This window comes from Protopterus annectens, chromosome 5.part0 (assembly GCF_019279795.1).
Source record: "Protopterus annectens isolate FY-2018-M chromosome 5.part0, PAN1.0, whole genome shotgun sequence".
NCBI lineage: Eukaryota > Metazoa > Chordata > Ceratodontiformes > Protopteridae > Protopterus > Protopterus annectens.
Genome location: NC_056735.1, coordinates 1,377,744,437 through 1,377,763,561, shown reverse-complemented (window position 1 = coordinate 1,377,763,561; position 19,125 = coordinate 1,377,744,437). Strand labels below are relative to the sequence as shown.

Sequence of the window (19,125 nt, the reverse complement as noted above, 5' to 3'; positions counted from 1 at the left end):
GGTATATGGACAAAGACTATAAGGCTTGGGGAACAAATGCTTGACAGGCAGATGCTTCCCATTAACTTTAACAGTCTAGATATGAACACTTGCCACAAATCAACAGCTTCATCCACAGGCACTACCTAACGAAAAATTAAGGTTATCCATGCTAAATCACATTACAGACTGTGTTTTCACTTACACTAGTTGGTGTCTGCTCTTCTCTACTCCCCTTCCAGACATGAAAACCAGCTTGTATGCTTTCAGAAAATATTAAATGTTAGCCTTAAGAGGGGAAACAGCACTGGCTATCTTTAAATAAACCAGTAATCAACAAAATGGTGAATGACCAGCAGAAAAAGCAGCAGCAAGTCCAACACAAATAAAAATTCCTTTAAGTTAATTAACAAACTCGCACGTAAAAACAATAAAAAAGAATAATGGGAGGTACTAGCATTTTCGTTTGTCTTAATATTTTTGCCAATATTGACTACCAACTACTTAAATTTAAAGAAAAAAAAGAAGCTTTAACGTGATCGCAGAGAATACTCCACTGGGGTAGCTTACCCCGACCCACCTCCTTTGCAAGTACGGGGTAAAAAGAAATTTGGACCCCTGTCCACACGAGGGCAAGGACGACTTATTAATTATGGGCCTGACAGGGGCAATTTTCCTGCCCGTACCACTCAAGTGGATAGAGTGATTCACGACCCCATGATGACACTATGACTAATGAATTCCAGAGGCCGTTTGTCAATAATCCATCTGATTTTCCCCCTTTGTAAAGGTCGGAGAGGTTGAAAGAGAAAAATCAGACGGGACCTTGGGGGAATATTGGGGGGGGGGGTGGACAGACAACCAGCACAGAGAAAGAATTATTGGGGGGATATGAGCTATTGAAAACCCACACCAAGGACTGCCAACTATCGCTGTTGAATAATAGAGAAATGACTATTTCTGAGGATTCTTTTTACCCCAAAATTATTACAAATGATGGAGGTGACTTTAAAATATATAATTTTTTTCTGATTTTACAGTGGACACTTGTTTAGCAAACTTGTTGGCTAAGGGTCTGATTTTTGCTCCCTCTAAGATGGCTAATAGTACAAATGTTACGGATTTAAAACAGTACACATACACATGCAAGTTAAATTTCATACTAATTTTTAATGAAACTCCACATGTTCTTTCAGGGCTGAAAATTGCTAGTACATATAATCCACCACTCCACCTTATTTTAGAATTGCTAATAAAAATGTGTGAGATGAATTTAATGTTGACCCTGGGTTCTATTAACTATCCACGGGTGGAATATAATGTTTCTAAATAAGAAATGAAAGTATTGAGTGAGATTAAGGCAAGTGGGCTAAGGGTCATGAAAACCCACATCATCAAAAGAAAGTGATAGTTAAAAGTCCAGTACGTAAGGACAGCTAGAATGGTAACAGAATTTGATGATTTTATTAGAGAGTGGTTTTATTAAAAATGTTTTTGAACAGGGGGAGCCATAAAAAAAAAAAAAAAAAAAAAAAAGACTGAAACATTGTTATCCAGGGTGATAAAGAGAAGGGATGGATTATTATGTGCCTATCCTGGCTAAAGAGCAAGAAACAAGGGAGAGACCTGTAAATGCTGCTGTGTACCCCCCTTGCATATATACAACTGCATTCTTTACCAGTTTTAGTATGGATAGCGCAGCTGTATGGTGGGTTCTTAGTAAGAACTGGAATTTTATTAGGGAAGATGGTGAAACAGTATCTAAACTGGGGGAACAACATATTGTGGTATATAGAAGAAACAACAACTTGAAGGGTATATTAGAGAGAAGGGTAATGAAAGTGGACCCAATAAGGTGTAGTATGAAGAAATGTGGACACTGTCCACAATGCAAGTGAATTAGTGTGGGGAAAGTATTGTGTAAAATCTTACCATAACTTTAGATGTCCTTCTCTTCTATAAGCTGCTGTACTCGTAACACAAGGGAGTCTGCCTCCGGTGACTCTCATACATCTGGCCATTTTACAAAAGATGGATGCTACTGCTAGGGTGCGTGTGATGTCCCGCGTCTCTGTGGACGTTGGTCATAAAAAGACGGGTACAAAACGGACATCAGCATGCATCTTCCTTAGAACTGAATGCCACTGGAATCTGCAACTACAGAGTGGGTACTCTGGAGTCAGGCAAGTGAAAAGGGGAATGCAGGGTGGGAAAAGTACAGTTGTGTACCTACCATAAGAGTTGATGTTCGAGTGTATTCACTGTTGCAATCATTACTCTTGGGTTATCCTGCTGGCAGGCGACGACCCGCAGTCGTCCAGAATTCCAAAGTCTAGGTCTGGCGTCGGTTGCTGTCGCCTCTTCCCTGAAGTCAGTGCGCCAGGGGTATAAAAGATGCAACCGATGCCATTTTCTTCAGTTTTTCTTGCCCCAGATGTCAGGTGCCCCCATATTAGTAGGCTGAAAAAATATGCCAATAAAAATGCATGCACAGAAATTACATTTCCTTCATCTACAAGCAAATACACCCAATAGATTGTATAGGATAGAGGAGTGTAGACAGACCCACTGAAGAACAAGGGGGATGGTGGGTGGGTGGGTAACCTGGACTGCAACAGTGAATACTCTCGAACATCTACATTTATGGTAGGTACACAACTGTACTATGTTCATAGTGTTTCACTGTTGCAGTCATTACTCTTGGGTTGAATCCCAAAGCTGAGGATGGGTGGCTGGGCTAAATAGGATTAGCAGAGGCTAAGAGGCCCTGCAGGACTGCAGTGGCAAAGCCTGCTCTGGACTTAAAGAGTATAGAGGTAAATGGTAGTTCTTTGTGAAGGTGTGCACTGAACTCCAGGTTGTAGCCTCCAAGATATCTTTGGTTGGTACTCCTCTGAGGAAGGCTGCTGAGGTGGCTGTTGCTCTGGTGGAATGAGGCCTCATGCCCTTGGGCACAGATTTGCCATGTTGAGAATAGCAGAAACGGATGCAATGGCCTATTCATTTAGAAATGGTCTGTTTTGAAATAGCCTTTCCTTGTGATGACATAGCATAAGACATTAAAAGTTGCTCAGTCTTTCTGAAGGCTTTAGTTCTGTCCAAGTAGAAGTGTAGCTGTCTGTGTATGTCCAAAGAATGTAGAATTTTCTCACCCTTGTTCTGTGGATTTGGATAAACGGTAGGCAAGTGAATGGTTTGGTTGAGGGCCACACTGGACACCACCTTAGGCATAAAGGTAGGGTTTGCCCTCAGAAAAACCTTGTCTGGATGAAAAATGAGGAAAGGTTCCACAGCCATGAGTGCTTGCAACTCAGAGACTCGTCTTGCAGAGGTTATTGCCAGGAACAGAACTGTTTTCCAGGATAAAGATTTTATATCTGCTGTTGATGCTGGCTTGAAAGGAGGCAGTGTGAGTTTTTCCAAAACATAATTGAGGTCCCAGGTTGGAATCGGTGCTCTCCTTGGAGGCCTAAGGTTTTTGGACCCTCTGAGGTACTGCCTTACCAAGAGATGAGAAAAATAGGTGGTTCCGCATTATAATGGGCTGAAATGGCAGAGGCATGAATCTTAATAGATGAGAATGAAAGGCCTTTGTTCAGCATCTCAGTTAAGTATTGCAAAATCTGAGGGATATTTGGTATGGATGTGTCAATGCCTTGTTCCTGGTTACAAGCACATAATCTTTTCCATTTGTCTGCATAAGATTTTCGGGTACTGGGTCTCCTGGCCTCTAGGATAACATCCAAGACAGCTTTTGATAGAGGAGTGTTCTGAATGGCTACAATATTTGCCATGTTGCCAGATTTAGGGTCCTGAGATGGCTGTGCAGGAGCGGATTGTTTTGTTGGGTCAGTAAATGAGAAGTTTGAGGCAGTATCCATGCTGGACCTTGAGACAAGCTCTTTAGGATTGGGTACCAGTGCTGGCATGGCCAGTTTGGTGCAATCTATCATTTTTGGCTTTTCTTGTCTGACCTTTAGGAGTACCCTGGGAAGGAGAGGCAGTGGTGGAAAGGCATATACTGTTAGATTTTTCCAGCTGAAGGATAGGGCATCCACTTTCCATGCTTGCTTGTGATAAACCCTTGTGCAAAATCTCTGCAATTGTTAGTTGTGTGGGGAGGCAAATAGATCTATGTCCGGGCGTGCCCATTTCCTTATTATCATACTGAAGACTTGTGGATCCAGTTTCCATTAGTGGGGATCCATGAGGTTTCTCCTTAGATCGTCTGCCAGAGTATTTGTTTTTCCTGGCAGGAATTGTGCTTGCAGGTGAACTTGGAAAGCCAATGCTGTGGCCCATAAGGTCATTGCTTGTCTGCAGAGGGGGTAGGAATATGTACCTCCCTGTTTGTTTATGTACCACATGACCGTAGTGTTGTCTGTCTATCAGTAACTGTCCTGGATGTAGCATGTCCTTGAAAGTGGTCAGGGAATTTTGAACAGCTAGCATCTCTTTTTGACTGATGCGAAGATGCATCTGGTTTGCAGGCCATGTGCCCTGAATACCTTTTCCTGCCATATGGGACCCCCAGGCATAATCTGATGCATCAGTCATCCATGTTTGCCTGGCTGTGGGTAGACTGAATGGTAGACCTTTGTTGTGGTGACAGGCTTCTGCCCACCATTGAAATTCCTGTTGTAGGCAGGGAATGAGTGCAATTATTGTCTCCAGGTTGTGGCAATGCTGAGTCCAAACACTTTAAGATACCATTGTAGTTTCCTCATATGCAGTCTGGCATATGGAATTAGTAGCATGCAGGATGCCATGAAACCCAAAGCCTGCAGGATTTTCCTTGCAGATAAGTGGGCTTTTGTTGCCAAAGTTTTGAAGTAAGTAGTCAGATGTTTCTGTTTGTCTGGCGTGAGATAAGCCATCTGGGGAGTTGTATTTAAGCTTGCACCCAGGAATATTATCTCTTGAGAGGGCACTACTTTTGATTTCTTTTCATTTACTGTGTACCCTAGGCCAATTAGTAATCTTTTTACAAACGCCAGATGCTGTAGAAGAATATCTTTGTTCTCTGCTTGAATTAGCCAGTCCAAGTAGGGATATATTTGAATTCCTTTTTTGCATGCAAAACGCAATGACTGGTGCCAGGCATTTTGTTTAGACCCTGGGCGCAGTGGATAAGCCAAAGGGCAGTGCAGAGAATTGGTAATGCATTGAGCCAGCTATGAATCTGAGGATTCTTCTGCAAGATTGTATGATTGGGACATGCAGTTATGCCTCCTTTAGGTCCAAAGTTACGAGCCAAGCCTTCTTGCCCAACATGGGCAGTAGCTGCTGTAGAGTCAACACCTTGAATTTTGGAACTTCCAGAAACGTATTCAGAATAGACAGGTCCAGTATAGGTCTCCAGGTTTTGTCCTTTTGGGGGTACTAGAAAAAGTCTGGAGTAAAATCCTTGCCCCTGCTCATGTTGTGGTACTTGCTGAATGGCCCTCATGTCCATGAGGGCTGTGATTTGTTTTTGTGCCTCTGCCCATTGATTGTGTGGCAGGTCTGGCATACGTTTTGACCTTGGTAGAGTGTGAAAGTGGAACCTGTAGCCTTGGGACACTATGTTCAGGACCCATTTGTCTTTGGTAACCATTTGCCAGTTTGATGAAAAAAGTGCTAGTTTTCCCCCTAAGGGGGCTGCCAAAAGAGAAGTGCCTGGGTCTGGTAGAGGAAAGTCATTGGGACCGTTTCCTGTAAGGCTGTGATTTGTCTTCTCTGCTTTTGGAGGTAGGAGCACCCCATTGTTTCGGCCTGTATGTGCCTTGGGGTTGAGATCTGCCTCTGGGACGCCTGTATCTGCCTCTTTGCGGTCTGTCCGACACTGGAAAGGACCAATTTTTAGAAGGCCAGTTCCTGCTAAACCTGGGTGGTTGTACCTGTAAGAAATTCTTGACTGTCTGCATGGATTTGGCTTTATCCGCCATTTTTTTCAACACCTGTTCTGCTTTAGTGCCAAACAAAAAAGGTGCATCTAGTAATTTTGCTTTAACATGATCAGGCAGATTCTGTTCCTTTAACCTAGCATGCCTTCTAATAACAGTACCTGTAACAGCGGCCCTGCAAGAGGCCTCCAGTGAATCATAACCACATTGCAATGTATGCCTCCCAACTTGTTCAATTGCATGCAATAAATCCAACAATTCCTTGTTTTCTGTACTTTCAGTATTTGTTGACAATTTCTGTTTAAGCAGTGTCATTAAATATTGCTGATATTTAAGCATATGAAACTGACAATTTAAAGTCCTTACAGCCAGGGTAGCAGAGGTGTAAACCTTTTTCCCCCCCATCTGTCTAGAGACCTAGAATCCCTATCGGAGGGGACAGGGTTTTTTGCAGTGGAGGCTTTGACCCCTTTGGGACCCTGAGATATAGTTTCAGGGTCAGCAGCGGGGCTTTTGTATAAAAATTTATGGGACTCTGGGACCCAGTAGTATCTGTCTGGCTTGGCAGGTGCAGGGGGTAAAGAGTCAGGGGACAGGCCGGACTCTGAAAATACATAATCAACAATGTCTAGAACAGGTGTAATAGCAAGGGGTCTGGGCTGAGGAAGTAGCAGAAAGTCCCTGAGCCTTTTCTTAGATTCAGAATAATCCTGGTTTCCCAGTGGAAATGTTCCCTCATGGTATGCAGGGTTCCCCCAAAAGAATAATCCTCAGGAGGAGAGGCTGAAGGAATGGATTCTTCAGCATCAGAATCCTCATAAGGAGGCATTGAGTAATCCTGTTCAGAAGAGGAATCAGAGGAAATAGAAACCTGATCAGAAGAAAGGGACTCTGTCTCTTGCCTAGGGTCTTCGACCATTTTGAGCATCTGTTTTTTAGGCATACAAGTCTGGGCAGGAAAATGCTGCACTTGTTTCTTTGTCTTTAGAGCTGCTTTAGTCTTTGTCTTTGAAGTGGAGGATGGCTCAATATATAGTTGTGTAGGTCTGAAGACGCCCTCAGAAGCCGATGCCTGCTCAGCGGCTCCGGACCCATCTGAGGGAATGATTTCAGAGTGTCCAATACCTTGAGTTTCCAGAGGCCCGGTCGGCTCCACGTGGGAGTCGGAAGCAGCCTGTGGCTCTGAGGTAGCGGGTGCCAGGGACTGCGAAAGCGCCACACTGAGAACCGGCGACTGGCCTAGTAGAGGCTTCGTCGTCGGTTTTGGACCTCGGATGCATATCCTTTTCCTTGTCCTTGCGTTTTTTGAAAACTCTGGTTGTCGGCTGATCTGACGGCATTGTATAGTTAAATCTTCGGCCAAAGTAATGAAATGCAAAATCAAACCAGCGCTTGATAGTGCGCTGGTTGAACCCAAGACAAAACTGACAGCTAGCAACGTTATGATCAGGGCCTAGGCAAGGAATACAGTAAGAGTGGAAGTCCTTACGAGGTATTTGCTTTCCACAAGAAATACAATTGTTAACTTTTTCTGACCCCAGACTGGAGCAAGAAAAAAAAAGTTTCCCCAACAGGGTACTTAGCTTTAATGAAGACTTTGGTTCTGAAATTCGAATTCGAAAATCTCAGGAGTCGGCCGACCGGCACTTGCGAACTGCTTCTGCTTCGGGTACCGCGTGGCAAGAAAGACTGAAGAAAATGGCGTCTGTTGCATCTTTTATACCCCTGGCGCACTGACGTCAGGGAAGAGGCGACAGCAACTGACACCGGACCTAGACTTTGGAATTCTGGCCGACTGCGGGTTGCCTGCCAGCAGGATAACCCAAGAGTAATGACTGCAACAGTGAAACACGAACATCTATACAGCAACATATAGAAGAGAAGGACATCTAAAGTTATGGTAAGATTTTACACAATACTATGTCATTCTCTTCATATCCTGCTGTACTCATAATGCAAAAGAGAGAGTGCAAAAGCTCCTACGTTAAGAATAGGGTGGAGGAACAGAACTATTCCACAAACCCAAGAAGGATGGCTCTGGCAATTCTCGCTCTGGCTCTAGACACTATGTCCAACTTGTAGTGTTTGGTAAAGGTATTGGCAAAGGACCAAGTAGTGGATTCTAAAGTGGCAGCTGTATCCAGACCCTTGAAAAAGGCTGCAGAGGACAATGCCCTGGTGGAGTGTGCCTGCACTGGGAAGGAAAGGCTTCTCCCATGGGCACTATAGCAAAGGTAATTCTTCTGGATATCCAAGAGGATATGGTTTGCTTGGAAACAGGGTGTCCCAGGACTCTAGGGTGGTAAGATACAAAAAGTCTGATTTGCGAATGGGTTTAGTCTTTGCCAGATAGCATCCAAGTTCTCTGTGAACATCTAGGGTATGTAGAATCCTTTCAATTGGGTTTTGGGGTGAAGGAAAGAATGTGTGCGGATTGACAGCCTAATTCAGGGACAGTTCATTGACTACTCTGGGCATAAAGGTAGTGTTGGTGCGCAAACGCACCCTGTCCTTGTATAAGACTGTAAAGGCATGGGAAGCCAAAAGGGCTTGAAGTTTTGAGACCCTTCTGGCTGAAGTAATGGCTACCAAGAATAAGAATTTCCATGTACAATGTTGGAGGGAACAGTCTTTGGCTGGCTTAAAGGTTGGTAGTGTCCATTTTTCCATTACAAAGTTAAGATCCCAAGAAGGTGGAATGGGCTTCATTGGGGGTCTGAGGTGCAGAACCCCTTTTTAAGAAAAGCTTTACTTCCAGTCTAGAAGCCATAGGAGGAGTGAGAGGGAGGCATGCTGAGACCAGACTTCATCAATTCACACAGGTAAAACAAGACCACTGGGGGTTCCCCTCTACCAGTGGTTGTAAGTTGTGTTTCAGACACTATGCAGAACATCTCTTCCACTTTGAAAGGTATGATTTTCTGGTATTTGGTTTTCTGGCCTCCTGCAAAACCTGAAGCACATCCTCTGAGTAAAGGTGTCTGAAAGGAATCAATGCCCTATCACCCACAGACTAAGGTTCAGCGTGGAGAATTGTGGGTACGGGAGCATTTCCCTCTCGTTTGTGAGCAGGTTCATCCATTGGGGTAACTTGTGGTGACTGCTCTTGGCTAGATGTAGTAGTAGGGGGAACCAGTACTGCCTTGGCCAATAGGGAGTCACCAACGACATTAGAGGTTGCTCTTTCTGAATTTTCAGCAGAACGTTTTGTACGAAAGGGAAGAGGGGGAATGCACAAGCATACATCCCTTTCTAAGGGAATGAGAGAGCATCCACCCTTAATGCTTTGGGGTGTGGTACCCTGGAGCAGAAGATTGGAAGCTGTCTATTCATGGGGGAGGCAAACAGATCCACATCTGGAATACCACACTGACGGACCAAGTCCAGGAAAACATCCCTGTTTAGCATCCAGTCATGGTCCTGCTTAGAGTATCTGCTATCACACTGTCCGCTGAAGGAATGTAGACAGCTTAGATGTTGATCTGTCTATGACAAGTTCCCAAGCCTGCAGGGCTAACCTGCACAGGAAGTAGGACCTTGCCCCCCCCCCTTGTTAGTATGGTGGTATTGTCTGTACCACTTCAGCGTGCCTGGAAGGCGAGGATACTCGAAAATGTATAGGGCTAATATTAGGGCTTTCATTTCCTTGATATTGATGTGTTCTTTCTGTTGAGTGAGGCTCCATGAGTTTCTGACTCCATTCGCCCAAGGTGGATCCCCAACCTGTGTCTGAGGCAACTGTGAAAAGGTCTTGTTTGGGGGAAGGGGCTGCAGAGGGAGGCCTGGGTTGGTGTTTACCTGAGCTATCCACCAATTCAATTCCCTGGAAAGGCATAGGAGCATTGGAATCATGGACTCCAGGGGGTGCAGATGTTGTTTCCAGACTTGTTCTCAAGTACCACTGGAACTTTCTCATGTGAAGTTTTGCCAGGAGAACTATGGGGATGGTGGAGACCATGAATCCCAGGAGCCTGAGAAACTCCCTGGTTAATATGGCTCTTAGAGGGAGCAATCGTTTTTTCTGTTAGGACCCTGCACCCCAGGAAATTATAATCCTGAGAAGAAATCAGGGATGATTTTTTGAGATTTATAGTGAACCCCAGACTTCTTAAGAGGGAAATGGTAAAGTCTAGATGTTGCACAACCATAGGAGCTGACAGGGCATGGATCAAGTGATCTAGGTAGGGAAAGAGTTTGATTCCCTTTGTCCTGGCAAAGGACATGATTGGTGCCAGGCATTTTGCAAACACTCTTGGGGTCGTAGAGAGACCAAATGGCAAAGCACAGAACTGATAGTGTGCAGAACCCACTGAGAAGCTGAGGAATTTCCTGAAGAGGCGATGGATTATAATGCGTAAATAGGCGTCTTTTCTATCTAAGGATACTAAGAAGGCCTGGGTAGGATCAGGGGAGCAGTGTAGGAAGGGGGGAGCATGCGAAAGAAGGCCACTTGAAGGAAGGTGTTGAGATGGGACAGGTCCAGGACTGGTCGACACGGACCTTCTTTTCTGGGAAGTACGAACATCCTGGAGTAAAATCACTTGCCTGTTGCATGTACAGGGACTTCTTGAATGGTTTCTTGATCTGGGAGCTGCTGAATAACTGAGGTGAAGGAAGGCAGTTGCTCTCAAGGGAGTTGGGAGGAATGATGAAGTATCCCTGTTTTATTATAGAGAGGATCAAAGTGTCCTGGGTAACCTGATTCTAAGCTTGGAGAGAGAGGGAGACACGCATGGAAATAAGGGTGTTTGGATCCACTGCCTGGTAGTCACAGGCTGCCAGGCTTACTCTGAAAGGGCTGTTTGGTAACAGGAGTACAGAGAGCTGATCTGGCTGAAGACAGTTTCCTGGAGTCCCTCTTGCTTTTGGGTGGCACCTATTTGGCAGGCTTTCTCACAAAGGAGGTTTTGGTAGGGTAGTCCCTTTGGAAGCGTGGAATCAGAGAGACAAATGTGTGTCTCAGATCCTCTAACTCCTTGCCCTTCACTTGGAGGGTCTTAAAAAGGTCAGCAGCCACAGAACCAAACAAATTACGGTCTAGGGGTGCATCCAAGAGTTTAGACTTGTCATCAGGTAGAGTCTTCAGCCTAAGCCAGGTGCGTCTCCAAATGACAACCCCTGAAGCAGCAGCCCTAGACAAGGCCTCTTGTGCATCATAGCTGCACTTAGAGTACTTGGTCATCTGAGTGCAGGAATTTAACAGAGTAGACATTGTAGCCTTGGCTGGGGAGTTAGGTAGGTCCCCTAGTTTAGTCACACCAGCTAGCAGGGCCAGGGAATATTTGGCTATGTGGGTTTGGTAGTTCATTGCTAGGGTAGCAGAAGTGTATACCTTTTTCCCTAGGCACTCCATTAACCTGATCTCCTTATCAAGTGGGAGGTGGAAGGGAGCAGCTTAGCAGTTTTGTCAGTAGCCAAAGCAATGACCGAAAGGTCTGTGGAGGGTGCTTTATACAAGAATTTACATCCTCAGGGATCTTACAAAACCTGTCAGGGCATTTGGGTGCAGGAGGCTGTGAATCAGGGTTTTTGGAGACAGCCAGGAATAGATCCAAGAAAGCAGAATGTACTGGAGGCACACAGACTGGTTGGGAGACTCCATTTGCAAGAGGTCATAACACCTCTTCTGGGTTTCTGTAACTTGACTGCTGTCTCACTTAAAGAATGTTTTCATTTAAGCAATGGTTTCCCTGACGGTGAAATCTTCACCTGGGTAATCTATGCCATTCGACGACTCCTCTGGGGAAGTGTACCCCAGAGGGGAAGCAATTTGTGAAGTGTAGGCAAGAGCTTCATCACCTGATTAATCCTCTTCAGATGAAACATCCGGAGCAGGCTTACCTTTGGGGGTAAATGCAGTAGGGGCCAGGACCTGAGTAGTGCCCTGGTGTTCAAAAGACCTTGGGTAAAGGCCTGCCAGTCAGGAAGTTGTTTGGAGGCTACGGATGTTGGGGAATGAGCAAGATGTTTAGTTTTCTGCTTCTTTTTATGGGACTCCCGACGAGGTATCAGAGATCTGGTGAAGAGTGGGGGGGCTGGACACCAGACAGCACTCGATATTAGAGGCCACAATTTGCGAGACCCCACATGGACCCTCTGATATGATGAGCTTAGGTTCCCCCTCGGCGACAGATTCAGACACCTGCAATTCCTTCTGGGAAGTGCCCTTGACTTCTTTAATGGTTTCCACTTGGGTACCTGCCAAAGGGAAGTCCAAGGATTCCGACTCGGACCTTCACTGGCCTTGAGAGGTATGGCTGGAGGAGAGAGCGCAGCAGTCAGCTCGGGCCTAGACATTTTGGATTTTTGACTGGCGGCTCATCCGTGGGGCCCGTCAGATCCATCACTTTGGCCAACTGCTTTCGACAGTGGTTCTCTAAATAAAGTTTAAGGAAAGCTAAGTGACTCTTGAGGGCTTTGGGAACAAAGGCCTGACGAATACTTGTCCTTTCTACCTGACATGAACCCAAAAGTAGCAGCAAAGGACAACAACCCCTATGGGGTACTTATCTAAAGTTGGATAGATGAATGCTTCACGCGGTATCACTTTTCCAAAGGAACGACGACTAGAGCTGGCAGTCACACTGGCGGCAGAAAAGTTCTGAGGAAGATGCATGCTGACGTCCATTTTGTACCAGATGTCTGTTTATGGCAAACGTCCACAGAAACGCTGGACGTCACGCGCACACCAGAGGTAGCGTCTCTCGTTTGTAAAATGACCGGACGTATGGGAGTCAGTCTCTTAAATCTGGAGAAGTGGAAACATTTTGGCTTCAACAGAAGTTATTTAAAGGCTAAGTTGGGTGTAGTCAGTTTTTAAGTGCGAGTTCGTTAAAAAAACCTTCTAAAGGAACTTTCATCCATGCTGGACTTGCTTTTTCTGCTTGTCATTCACCATTTTGTTGCGTTATTGGCTGCGTTTCAGGCCATCTTAACTAAACTGGACCCAGTTCTATTAAATGTATTAAAGTATTCAGGTTGCTAGGGAGGCTGATCTCTTATTCACTTTCCATAACTTCCATTTTTATTTTTTTCACTGAACTGTACTTCTAAATTTTGCATATCCCTCAACACAAAGAATGCTCACAACTCTCAAGATTAACTGATTAACTGCTTGCACCTGCAGACAACCCATCTCTATTTCTGCACTTGCATGAATAAACCTTCACATTTAGATGCAACATATTTTGAAAATTAATACAGTATAAACAGTGGTGATGAAATAAATTCAACGATGAGACTTTCAGAGAGATCTCAAAGAAATAAACAAGGAATGAACAGACACTCTCACTCACGTATCATGCAAGACTGCTTTTTGCTTGTGCATGTATTGGGTAGCATGTCGACGGATGATTAAGAAAACGCATGAAAAATCCAAGCAGCCTAACAATTGCAGCTTCAGAAATGCAACCTAAAATGGTTAGGATCCAACCACAAAGATCTGATTCTTCATGAAAACAGAAAAGTAGGGAAAACAAAAGTTATGTACTCACCATAATGATGCATCTTTGTTGCCTTTTTTCTTCTTTCTCAACCAATGCATCATGGATCTAACCTCTGATCAGACATCTGCCACTTCTAAAGACTTGGCTCCATAGCTAGAGCTCTTCCCCTTACCCACAACCCTCCTGTTTATTTAGAATTACCTCAGGTCAAGTTTGCCCTCCATTCAGCGTACATCACTGTGTATACCACAAACATGTGAAATAATGTACAACTGCCAATAAACTCCCAGTCAAACTACATGAAAGGAGGAAAAGGAGGAAGACCGCACTGGAGCTCATGAACAGTCTGACAATAGGACACGCACTTCAAGATGAACTAGGAAACCAGGGAATAAAAAAATTCCAAGTAAGAAGGGGGTTGGTGTGTGGGAGGTTGAAGAAGGACAAAGACAACACAGATGCATCATTATGGTCTGTATACAACTTTTGTATCCAATCTAGTCTTTGTCCAATCCTCAATCAATGAGGCAGTCTCTCCAGCTAAAGAAAACCTAGGGTGGTCCTCAAGAAAAAATATTTCATATTACAAAAGAGCACACTTCGTAACCTTTTAGTGGAAGAAATCTGCACAAGGCCTAAAATAATTGGGGGGGTCAAAGGCCCAAAACTAGGGGGAGATTTGAAATATTACTCTGATAAACTTAGCTGCTAGAATAAATAAGGCTTTAACAGTAAGGTGCTTGGTCTTGCTGGCTGCCTTAGCACGTGTATAGGCCTTAATAGACATGGCCATAGGAGGCCTAGCAGCTCCACGTGCAGGAGTGACCTTATCTACAGCAATGGTCTCGGGCATTTCCTCAGTTTCAGTATCCGGAGGAAAACCTATAACTGGCGTCGGTGTGGACTCCGGTATCGGAGGTATCGGAAATGCGGTGTCTTCAGTTCGGAGCGGTGAAATAACAGTCTCAGGGGGAACCGGAGCACTCGCGGTAGGTTTTGGCGTGGAGTCGGTGGAAGACGCGGGCCGAGGATGTTGGTCCCTGTCTTTTCGTTTCTTAGGAGTCTGCAATGTCGGAAGTTCCGACGGCATTGTATAAGCAAATTTATCGCCGAAAAAGTCTTCAGCGAACTCCGCCCGGCACCTGAGAGTGCGCTTATTGAAGCGAGCAAAGGCGACACAGGCCGAGACGTCGTGGTCTGGGCCAAGGCAAGGAAGACAGTAAGAGTGGAAATCCTTATGAGGTATTTGTTTACCACAAGACAGACAATTGTTAACTTTTTCAGTAATTTCTGACATCGGCTGAGGCAAGAAAAGGTCCCCAACGGGGTACTTAGCTTTTTTGATGACTTCGGATCGAAGAATACAGGAGCTGACCGACCGGCACTTGCGAACTGCTTCTGCTTCGGGCACCGTGCGGCAAGAAAGACTGAAGAAAATGGCGTCGGCTGATGCTTATATACTCCAGCCGCACTGACGTCGGAAAGAAATGCGACATCAGCCGACATCGGACCCAGACTTTGGAATCCGGCCAACTGAGGGCTGCCTGAGGCAGGACAACCCATATGTTATGACTGCAGTTGCATTCTTGAAGGACATCTAGGGGGAGATTTGAAATATTACTCTGATAAACTTAGCTGCTAGAATAACAGCATTTGTGTTGGAATGCATTTTTTCTAAAGAACATGACGTCTGAAACTCAAATGCATGCCATTATTTAGTGGCTTCAATCCTCACTGATTTGCCAGAAAAACACATTTTATCAAGAACAAATCAAAATCACAAATGAGGCAATCTGGACAGTTGAGAGGTATACAACAGAGCCAAAGGCTGCTCTACTTCTTGAAAAAATGCCCAATTTGTAGTGAGCAATAAAAGTATGTGCGTCAGGCAAGTGGCAGCTCCACAGATGTCACCTTTAGAAAATCTAGACCAGAAAGCAGAGGATGTGGCCACAGATCTAGTAAAATGAGCCTTAGGTGGTTTAAGAAGAGTCAAGCCATTTTCCTTACAAACAAAATGCAAATCAGAAATCCATTTGGCTAAAGTCACCTTTGAAACAAAATTTACCCAGTCTGGCTGGAAAAGGAAACGAATAGTTGGTCTGATTTCCTATACAGACAGAAACAAAGCTGTCTATGAACACCCAAAAGGTGCAGCATACATTCGCCTTTGTTGGAAAAATTTGGAAAGAAGAAAGGATGGCGACTGATTTACAGCAGTTTCTGAAGCCACCTTAGGTACCAAATGATTACTACAAAGTGACACCCTGAGCTTGTGAAAAATTAGATACGGTGACTTACAGAAAAGAGCCTGAAGTTCTGATACCAGTCGGGCCAACATGATCGCTGCCAGAAAAATAGTTTTCCAAGACAAAAACAAAGTCCACCTTGGCATCTGGTTCAAAGGGGGGCACAGTCAGAGCTTAAAGAAGCATAGTTAAATCCCATAGTTGAATAAGATCTTTAATAGGGAGTCGGAGCAAGAGGGTACCTTTAAGAAAAGCTTTGCATAATCTAAACGATGCCAGGGAGGAGGGAGGAATGGTCATTTCCTAAATGAAAATTTGAGATAGCTGCAAGTTTGGATTTCTACAGTAAAACAACTAGCACTACTCTTAAAAATGGAAGCAAGAGAATCTAGGATAGCTGAAATAGGTTCCCAAAAGGGTTTACTATCACATGTTCGACAGTACATTGTTCGAATGTACAGATGTCCGAACCTAATGTTCGGAAATCTGAACACCGAAAAGTGTAAATGCCGAACAGAGCATTTCAGTGAAGTTGAATGTTGAACATGCCGACTACATTGAAATGCTCCTACCTATTCAACAACATGTTTTTGCAGGAAGGCAAGCCCCCCTGCATCCTCCACACCCCACTGCTTGTATATACAAACTCAGAGATCGCACTACAGTGAAGGTAAGGGTACATTTCTTCATCTCCACTAGAGCGCAATCTGCACTGCAGTGTTGGAGCTGACAACAGCGGCCATTCGGTTTTGTCAGCTTCGACATTGTAGTGATCACCCTACCGGTTCTGCTAAGTGGTTTTCGTACATATGTTAGTTCGTCTAAGAGACGAACGAACATGTGATTTTCAACTGCCAAAAAGGGGTCTAAACTACCTCTGGACAGGGCAGCCCAAAGGGAGCATCTTTTCTATTTGCTCTTGTACACCTTCCTAGTAGAATCCTTCTGTGGGGATATGAGGATCCATTTAACCCTGAGAGGCAAACCTGGACTGTTCTAACCATCACTGAAGTGGACAAACAATGTGGTCAATATGAGTGTCCGAACGTCCGGTTGAATCATCCTTTATGAACAAGGAGATCCTGGTTTGGATGCAAAACCCAAGGGAGAGGGTGCATCAGATGAGGCTATAAGAAGGAAACCATAACTGCTGAAGCCAGAATTAAGCAATGAGGACTACGTTGCTTATGGTGAAATGCTTTCTGCAGGAATTTGGGGAAGAGAGGCTCTCGGTGACTACCCCACCAGGAGGATCAGAGCAAACTACCTATGCATTTGGAGTAGACAGGGGAAGGAGTGAGATAGCAGCATGGCTGGCCCCATTCACGGAATTGTTTCCACCACCACCGAGTTGAGAAAAGTACAGTTGTGTACCTACCATAAATGTAGATGTTCGAGTGTATTCACTGTTGCATTCATTACTCTAGAGTTATCCTGCTGGCAGGCTACCCGCAGTCGGCCAGAATTCCAAAGTCTAGGTCCAGCATTGGTTGCTGTCGCCTCTTCCCTGATGTCGGTGCGCCAGGGGTATAAAAGATGCAACTGACGCCATTTTCTTCAGTTTTTCTTGCCCCAGATGTCAGGTGCCCCCAAATTAGTAGGCTGAAAAAATAGGACAATAAAAATGCATGCAAAGAAATTAATTTCCTTCATCTACAAGCAAATACACCCAATAGGTTGTATGTGCAGATAGACCCAGCAAAGAAAAAAGGGGGATGGTGGGTGGGTAACCTGAACTGCAACAGTGAACACACACTAACATCTACATTTATGGTAGGTACACAACTGTACTACGCTCATCGTGTTTCACTGCTGCAGTCATTATTCTTGGGTTGAATCCCAAAGCTGAGGATGGGTGGCTGGGCTAAATAGGATTAGGAGAGGCTAAGAGGCCCTGTAGGACTGCAGTGGCAAAGCCTGCTCTGGACTTAGAGGCAAGTGGTAGTGCTTTGTAAAGGTGTGCACTGAACTCCAGGTTGCAGCCTCCAAGATATCTTTGGTTGGTACTTCTCTGAGGAAGGTTGCTGAAGTGGCTGCTGCTCTGGTGGAATGAGGCCTGATGCCCTTAGGCACTGATTTGCCATGTTGAGAATAGCAGAAACGGATGCAATGGCCTACCCATTTAGAAATGGTCTGTTTTAAGATAGCCTTTCCTTGTGATGCCGTAGCATATGACACTAAAAGTTGCTCAGTCTTTCTGAATGCTTTAGTTCTGTCCAAGTAGAAGCGTAGCTGTCTATGTCCAAAGAATGTAGAATTTTCTCACCCTTGTTCTGTGGATTTGGATAAAAGGTAGGCAAGTGAATGATTTAGTTGAGGGCCACACTGGAAACCACCTTAGGCATAAATGTAGAGTTTGTCCTCAGAGAAACCCTGTCTGGATGAAAAATGAGGAAAGGTTCCACAGCCATGAGTGCTTGCAACTCCAAGACTCGCCTTGCAGAGGTTATTGCTAGGAGCAGAGCTGTTTTCCAGGATAAGAATTTTATATCAGCTGTTGATGCTGGCTCGAAAGGAGGTAGTGTGAGTTTTTCCAAAACATAATTGAGATCCCAGGCTGGAATTGGTGCTCTCCTTGGAGGCCTAATGTTTTTGGCCCCTCTGAGCTACTGCCTTATTAAGGTATGAGAAAAAAATAGGTGGTTCCGCATTGTAATGGGCTGAAATGGCAGAGGCATGAATCTTAACTGATGAGAAAGAAAGGCCTTTGTTCAGCATCTCAGTTAAGTATTGTAAAATCTGAGGGATATTTGGTATGGACGTGTCAATTCCTGGTTCCAAGCACAGAATCTTTTCCATTTGTCTGCATAAGATTTTCTGGTACTGGGCCTCCAAGATAACATCCAAGACAGCATCCAAGACAGCTTTTGAAAGAGGAGTGTTCTGAATGGCTACAATATCTGCCATGCTGCCAGACGTAGGGTCCTGAGCTGGCTGTGCAGGAGCCGATTGCTTTGTTGGGTCAGCAAGTGAGAAGTTTGAGGCAATATCCATGCTGGACCTTGAGACAAGCTCTTTAGGACTGGGTACCAGTGCTGGCGTGGCCAGTCTGGTGCAATCAGTATCATTTTTTACTTCTCTTGTCTGACCTTTAGGAGTACCCTGGGAAGGAGAGTCAGAGGAGGAGAGGCATATACTGTTAGTTTTTTCCAGCTGAAGGATAGGGCGTCCACTTTCCATGCTTGCTTGTGGTATTCCTTGTGCAAAATCTCTGCAATTGGTAGTTGTGTGGGGAGGCAAATAGATCTATGTCTGGGCATCCCCATTTCCTTATTATCATGCTGAAGACTTGTGGATCCAGTTTCCATTCGTGGGGATCCATGAAGTTTCTGCTTCGATCGTCTGCCAGAGTATTTGTTTTTCCTAGCAGGAATTGTGCTTGCAGGTGAACTTGGAAAGCCAATGCCGTGTCCCATAAGGTCATTGCTGGTCTGCAGAGGGAGTAGGAATGTGTACCTCCCTGTTTATGTACCACATGACCATAGTATTGTCGGTCTTTATCAGTAACTGTCCTGGATGAAGCATGTCCTTGAAAGCTGTCAGGGCATTTTGAACAGCTAGCATCTC

At 44.8% G+C, this 19,125-nt stretch overlaps 1 protein-coding gene across 1 annotated transcript in view; it reads right to left on the bottom strand.

Annotated features, from left to right (window-relative positions):
- EED (embryonic ectoderm development) overlaps nt 1–19,125 on the bottom strand; it is a 967,389-nt gene that overhangs the window by 491,021 nt on the left and 457,243 nt on the right. The gene's annotated exons all lie outside the window — the stretch shown is intronic.